The following is an 8,041-nucleotide window of genomic DNA, read 5'->3' as shown; positions in this document are numbered from 1 at the left end:
TTCCAAGCATTGCTCCATTTCCCGATGTTTGTCTTTGGTTTTAAAAGCTGCATTGACAGCCGACAACGCGTTTTATTTGATAAAAATATCTGATACACAGGCGAGACAGCAACACAAGGTCTACCAGCCAAACGTCCACAGCGCGCTATAGGAGCACTGAAAATAAATGAGCGGATGGAATGAATGTTTTCAGAAACAGAGAGGACGGAATTATCGGCGCGCCACTTTAGTATCAAGCCGTTTAGAAACACCTCGGCGATTCTTTTCTATCGTTTTTTTTTTAAGCACATTCGCCGCTGTATTTTTGCAACAGATGACAATCCTCGACACACAAGTTTCTTGTTTTCTGACTTTTTGCGTTACTTTTTTTTTCCTGCCGTCTTAAGAATAACGGTCCCGTACATACTACGCGAGAACGCTCGTGTTTAACACATTACCCCACTCTATCGATGTTCAGATTTCACCCGGGCAGCATATGTCACCTAAAAAACATTTGCACTAGCGAATGCCATAAAAAAGACCCCAATACGTAAAACTCAACAAAAGTAACAACTAGGCAAACTAAGCAAAGAGCGTCAGGCGCGGGTTCGCTCTCTTCTAAATGCGCAGTAACCGGCGAGCGCTTGTTCCGCTATAACCGTGCACCATATAGGCCTTTCCTCCACAACCGCGCCAGTCAGATTGCTGAGCTAAACTGCTTGAAATCCAGCGTAGTTCGCAAACAGAAACTATTTCTCACCTTGCCTTTGCAGGAAGCTGCCGCGGTGTCACGAACTGGCCGACCCACGACGAGTGCACCGGCGCCTGTTCACGAGCTGCGCAGTTCAAGAAACCGGCCGGCGCGGTCAGCATAAACTGCTCGAAATGCAACGTTTTAAGCCAAAATACCGTTCCTCACATTGCCGTCTTGACAAACTGCAGTAGTTCGGCTCCGAACACCAAGGAAGCCGTAAACCTACACAGTCTGTCCTCCCGAACAAACACGCAGCCCGCGTAGACGGCCCTTCCGGAGTCTGCTTTGGTATGGCTGCGCCGGCGGCACCCGCGGCATAGAGAAAGAGATTGCGCGACAAATGCTGGTGGCGCCCACCATTTCGTGGTGCCGGGGGCTTATACTAACGTTGTCAGTCATGCGTCATTTCCTGGGGCCAGATTGCGCCGAGTGTCCGCTCTTTACCAATCCCTTTCTCTATGCCTTGGCAAGCTTACATGGTACTGAGAACACCACTCTCACTCTGTACCGACCACCCATTTTCTTGATGTTGAGCGCTATGCCATGGTAGAATTAGTATGGTAGCGTAGAAGCCTGCGTGTCGACTCTGAGCGAGCCTTTAGTTCCTGCGAACTGTGAGGCAAAACAAACACGTGACGTTGCTTGTAACGTCACAGTGACGTACTTTTGGCGGCGAATTTGATTGTCTTTTTACTTATGAACGAAAAACACGGCCAACAATGACGGAGGCAGAACGATGCTCGGATAAGGCCGAAAAATGGACACCGTAACTGTTCAGCCAACTTTACTTCACGTGGATTTCTACTGTGAAGTTTTACGTTAACTGAAATGTTAAGGCATCTTTATCCACCTTATCATAGCATCATTCTGCCTCCGTCATCGTTAGCTTAGTCTTTCGTCGCGCGTGATGTAAACGCATTCTGAGGCTTATTTCTTCGGGCACGTTTGTGAACAAGGGCCTTCAAGTGAATTTGGCAAGCACATGGAAAGAATCACATGGCTTGAGGAATTTCACTAAGAGCATAGATGAGTGAAGCTGTGCTGCATAGATAGCCAGGCTTTATTAATTCACGATTGCTTACATAGACGCTTCACGACAATGCAAATCTTGAAGTGTAGGAAAGCGACCACCACTCATTCGTCACGGTCTTCATGAAATCCTCGAGATAAAATGACCTGAGCGTAGGTCTACAAACGAGACGCGGTGAGATTATAAAAGGGTAAAAGATCTTGCTAACAAAGTACATATCAGTATCAAAGAACAAAAAACAAACGAACGGAATAACTAACGCTAGCGCTAGAACACCAACCTGAGATTAGATAAGAAATTCAAATTAGGATTGCTAGTATTTAGGAATTAATGCTTCTGAGAAGTGAAAATATCTGCAATATAGCTTCGCTCCAATAAATCTCGCCCTGTTCACGACTCCATTATTTTACTCGCGCTTCATTTGCCATTGAGGGGAGTCAATGACAAAAAATAAACGACACCGACCAAAAGAAGAATGATGGAATGACGCTTCGGCTCCAACACGGGAGCCTTGTTCAAATTGAGGCAAAACGGGGAACCGCTGCCTTAAATACGGCGCATCACAGAACCCAGACATCTTGCGTATACAGAGGGCAGATTACCATGATTACGGTTTAGCGTATTTGCTGTTGTCTAAATGATCAGCGACTCAAGATACAGCCGTGATACTCTGTTCCTTTCTTTCGCTATCACACGTGCCTGTGCCCAGTCAATATTGTGTTTGGCAAATACCGAATGTTCGGCCAGCGCGTTCGAAGCCACCCGCCGTTTCCTTACGTCGTTTTCATGATCGCGCAATCTTTAAAAATCCCCTGACTCGCCAATGTACACAGCTGCCCAGTCGGCACATGGGATTGCGTATACGACGCCCGGGAACTATTCCTTTCTGAGTGGGTCCTTCACTTGCACCAATTCTCCCCTGAGCTTGTGGGCTGGCACATGCGCAGCCTGCACGTCGTAGCGACGCAGTATGCGTGCCAGCTTTTCACTAACGCCTGGGGCATATGGAATCTATGCGCTTTCGAGTGCCTGGGGTCCGATGCAGCGCAGGGCGTGCAAGCTGTCGTTTCACTGAGTCAATAAAATGTCCAGGGTAGCCGCAGGCAGACAAATCATGGCGTATGCGCAAGGTGTCAGCGCACCTATCTTCTCTTTTTGTGCATATTCTTTCGTTTCGACGGAGGAGCGAGGCAACCACGGACGCTTTTGGGATAATGGGTGAACAGAAGTGAAATGAAGGTAGTGGCCGGTGTGCGTTGGTTTTCTGTATACGTTGAAGGTTAGTCCTGACGGTTCACGGGAGACCAGTACATCCAGGAATGGGAGGCGGCCATTGACTTCTTCTTCAACGGTAAACTGTATTGCTGGTTCCATACTGTTAAGGTGTAGCCTTGCCAGCACAAGGCGGAGCATTTATTCCGGACTGCATATTGGTTGTGTAGTGTCACAATACACACATGCATCTTGATTTCAGGGCGTTCAATACCCTTGTGTGGTCACAAATTACTCCATAGGTCATGATAGCACACTGCAGCTCTGGGATATAAAAAGCTATATGGACATAAATCATTGCAAGAGTAACAAAACTGCGTAAATTTGCACTGTTAAAGATATTGAACACTACACAGTGAAAGCAGTTTTGCTAGAACCATTGCTGTAACTGACATGGCAAACAGTGCTTGTTGCCTTTAGTGATGTGTTGAGCGCTAGGCCTGCTTGGAGATTTTCACCCTGTCAGTTAGGCGGAGTTATGTATTGTTTTTGTTGTGGTCATCATACGTGCAGGCCAAGGTGATCCTTGGTTCCAAAACTACAATTCTGAAAAAGTGACTGCCAACACAGGTCCAATGTACACCGTCCCACTGCTGACCGTGTATATTCCTAAGGGATGTCCAAGTCTTGGGCAGAAACCAATCGACACAGCTCACAAAGCAACATTCCTGCCAAGGTGGTTGCCTGCCATAAAAATCACATGCCATAGCTGCCATTCATGGCAGCCCAGAAGTTATGAAGTGCTGACGAAACACATGTGAGATGTTCTGTGAGTTTACACAAGAGGGAGTTGTTAATTAATATGGTTTATTAGACATCCGGTGAAATTTACACTATTTTCTTAAGCAAACCCGGTCGGAAAAAACTACAGAAAATATTCTGATGCTACGACAGAATTTCTGGGCGGTTTTTGAAGGGAAACCAGTTGTGACAACAGATCATTCTGTAGTAACATCAGAAATTTCTGTAGTTACAACAGAAACGTACTACAGAACTACTGACAACAGAAATATACTACAGAAAAACTACAGAACTACAGAAAAGTACTAAAGAACTACAGAAAATTATCATGGTTACGACAGCACTACAGGATAATCTGAAGTATTTTTGACACAGGTCTGTAGTTTTTTCTACTGGGAAGCTGCTTTTGTGAAGTAAAACAAGCTCCAAGTAGCCAAAGGCACAAAGTAGGCAAATGGCAATACATATTGAAATACTTACTGTGAATTGTGTTTCATTCCTGGATGCCTTTGAATATAGACACTAAAGATGGCCAGCAGTGTTCCTGTATCGCTAAGGTACAGTGTTCTAATCTTAAAGAGACCACTTAAAGTGAAAGCAGGGGTTTTAAAAGGATGGAAAGACCAAGACACAGAACAAAGATGCTGCCATTACCGGCCAATTTTGCAAGTAAAATGCATGCTTCCACACAAAAGTTTTGGTGCAGATTACTGCAAGATATATTGTGTCCCGAGCCACTCTAATGTGGCAGTGACACGTCCTTTTCAGCAAGGTCATCATGAATCGACTCATGGGAAGGCTTCCGATTTAAATTTTCTCACCAATAAATATTATATGCCACAATTGCTGCCAGACAAACACAGCCATAATGAGAGAAATAATCAAATTTTTACTGAGACCAATGGCTCAACGGAGTTGTCCTCAGTGTCCCTTTGGAAGTGTGCACTGAAGTATTCAAGCAAAGTATGCACTGATGCATGTGAGAAAATATTCTGAGATAACACAATATTTGCTCCAACAGAAGACTGGCAACTTCACCACAAAAAGGGAAAACAGCTGCCTAGGTACACTGGTACAGCACGTACAGCAATCACAATAATTAGCAGACGTGCATTGGAATTCATAGAATGTCACAATATGTGGTTGCTAGGTTAAGTGTAATGGCATTACATGTGCAACCATATTTTGCAGATTGCCGAGATTTATTTGTTGCTTCAATTATTTATTTCATATATACTGCCACACCTTTGGTCAACAAAAAAGGGCATGCAGGTGCTAGGAAAAGGGTCAGATTAGATGTGCTAGGTTTCTCTCCTAGAGGAGCAAGGAGAGAATCATTCTCCTGTAACCAGTTGATGGTGGATTCATCCAAATGTGAAGGTCCGATGTTCGACGACCCAAAAGTTACCTATAAACGGGCATCTCTGCCAGCCATCGACCAGAGCATATGCAAGAGAGGTGGTCATGTGTAGCCTAGGCACGGACATCTGTACGAGAGAAGGTAAAACAAAAGCTCAAATTTTGGGTATCGCATTAAAAATATGTGTAAGCCCACTAAGTAACACAAGATGACGCACATTGTGCATGAATACAACATATTGTATTGTCAGCGCAACTTAACAGTGTTAACCTTTCATGTCATATCGTAATTATGGTGCAGTGAGGCTTGCTGATAAATTAAACAGGCTCTGGTCATTACAAACCTTTCAGCAGCACCTTCCCACAATCAATGTCCTGACCTTTCAATAAGACAGTTTTCTCCTCCTTGCAATGCTAGAATGCATTAGAACGTTCTTGCTTTAGGAGAGTTTCAAATTGGGCTAGTTGGTGGTTGTTATTCCTGTGCATTGCCCTGTGACAATGCCTATACATACATGCACTCAGAAATAAACCTGCAGTTGATAGTTTGCGCACATCTGTTCTGTGTCGTCTCCGATTGTGTCCCAGTTCCTACGTAAGCGCAACAATGCACAGGAATAACGTTCTTGCTCACAGCATATAAATACGATCAATATGATAAAGCTCACCATGAATGTTATTACGGTTTCTTCCCCTCCCCCCTAATCATCTTCCTGTACTTTATGTACAGCTTTCTTGACCTATCCACATCCAAGGGCGAGCAACTCAGAGTTGCTCGCCCAGAGCAAAGCATCAGAGAGGGCACTAGAAATTGGGGCATGTTCAGATTACGGATGAAGTCAACAACGTTCTTGAAAAAGGACCGAAGTTCAGCCTCGAACCGGCGATTAGGGCACACGAGCACCTTGCACTGAATAGGCGTATTGCTGGGAAAGTTTCCCCGGAGAACCGTGAGCGCTGCTTGCTGGACGAAGTGGATGCTCTATCAAGAACAGTATCGAAGAAATCCCCAAGCGACCGGTCTGGAATCAACACCGTCGTCACTTTTTTCAAGGAAAGACATCTGTGGTTACTACAATCTGACAAGGAAGGAGGGTTCGTCGTGGTGCCGCCCGGAATCTACGATGAAAAGACCCGCCGTGCGGTGGAACAGAACTTCACCCTTACGAGCCTCAAGCCGAGTAAAGTGAAATCGCGAGCTGCCGCCCTCTGCAGGAACTTGGAATTGGAACAGTTGGCAAATTCTATAAGTGCAAAGAAAAGACTCTTAGCATCTTTTTCACTGCAAAGACCCATAAAGAAGAGATTCTGTTACGGTGTATCGTTAGTGAGCGCTATGCTTACCAAAAGCTCATTAGCCAATACCTGTTAAGGCATTTAAATTCGCTTGTCCTTGATGATCCCTTCGGAACAAAGAACTCGACGGAAACTATTGCGTTCTTTCAATCATGCAAAAGCATTGGTAGCGTGTTTTCGGTAGATGCTAAGGACCTTTTCTATTCTATTCCACACAAAAAAATCTATTCCCGGCTGTTCAGTCTTGTATTGAAAAGAAAGGTGTTTCATTTCAAAATTCAGCCAGTATTTCGATGGAGAGTTTTCTATCTTTGTTGGAATTCTACCTTAGTGCCACAGTGGTCGAGTTTGACTATCGGGTGTACATACAGAAAAAAGGAATTTGCATAGGGCCCTGCGTAGCACCTGTGTTAAGTGATATCTTTCTCGCAGCAGTGGACAGGAGTCTGGATGATAGGTTTGACAAGAGCAAAGTCCTAAAGGTTTTAAGGTATGTCGACGATTTTTTAGTTGTGTTAAGCAGGCAAGATGCACCAACTTACAGAGCCGCTGCAAATGAAATTCTAGCTACGTTCAAAGAACGCAGCCATGGTTTAGAATTCACTTGTGAATTGCCACAAAACAACAAGTTACAGTTTTTGGACTTGGAACTCTCCTTGGAACCAGACAGACTCTCTTGGATGTACAAACCTCGGAGTCAAAAAGGGCTGTTGCCCTAACAGTCGGCTTACTCAAAAACAGTCAAACGAGCGATAGCCACATCAGGATTAGGTTCTGCAATAATGAGATCATGTGAGCACTGCATGCAGGAAAGCTTCCAACTGCAGGCAGCTCGGCTACTACAGGCAGGTTTTCCGCAGACAGTGATATCGGCAGTGACTGAAGCTTTGCTCCAAAAAGTTAAAGGCAAAAAGAGAAATGTTACCCAGGAAGGCAACAGGAGGGCGAGACCAGCCGTTGTCCCGTATTCCCATCGTGATGCCCATAATTTGAAAAAAGTTGCCAATAAGTATAAGATTCTTGTAGTGTTTTCTGCGCCTTCCAAGCTAGCTACGTTGTGTCATACGATTAACAATGAAAAACCAAGAGAACAAACCTGTAGCGTGAAGCATGCTAACATGTTCGTCAGGTGTAGGGAAGGGGTGATATACCAGATTCCGCTTACATGCAACATAGTTAATATCGGACAAACCAGAAGGTGCTTGAACGAACATTTAAGGGAATACGAGCGCTCACTTGGAAACGGCACTGGCTCTAATTTAGTCCTTCATTGCAGAGAATGCAAATGCATGCCTCACTTACGTGGAACAGTTGTTCTAGATAGAAGTAGGGATAGCGTAGCCCGGTAGTTGAAAGAAGCGTTCTTTATGAAAAGAAAGGGCTCGGATTGTGTGAGCAATGCCTCAAAATCTTTGTACGAGAATGAACTTGCCTTCTTGGAACAACTTTGTTAGGTTTTTCGCTCACTACGCGTGTTTTAATCGTTGATTTCTTCGTTTTTCGTGAAGGTCTGCGCGCATTTTTTATCCACACGTTGTCGCTTTCTATCATTTTTTATCTTTTCCACAATTTCATTTCGTCAGTTTTTATCGGTTTTATACTTGTTACCG

This window comes from Amblyomma maculatum, chromosome 1 (assembly GCF_055883805.1).
Source record: "Amblyomma maculatum isolate TAMU_Amacu chromosome 1, ASM5588380v1, whole genome shotgun sequence".
Taxonomy (NCBI): domain Eukaryota; kingdom Metazoa; phylum Arthropoda; class Arachnida; order Ixodida; family Ixodidae; genus Amblyomma; species Amblyomma maculatum.
Note: the sequence above shows the minus strand (reverse complement) of the source record.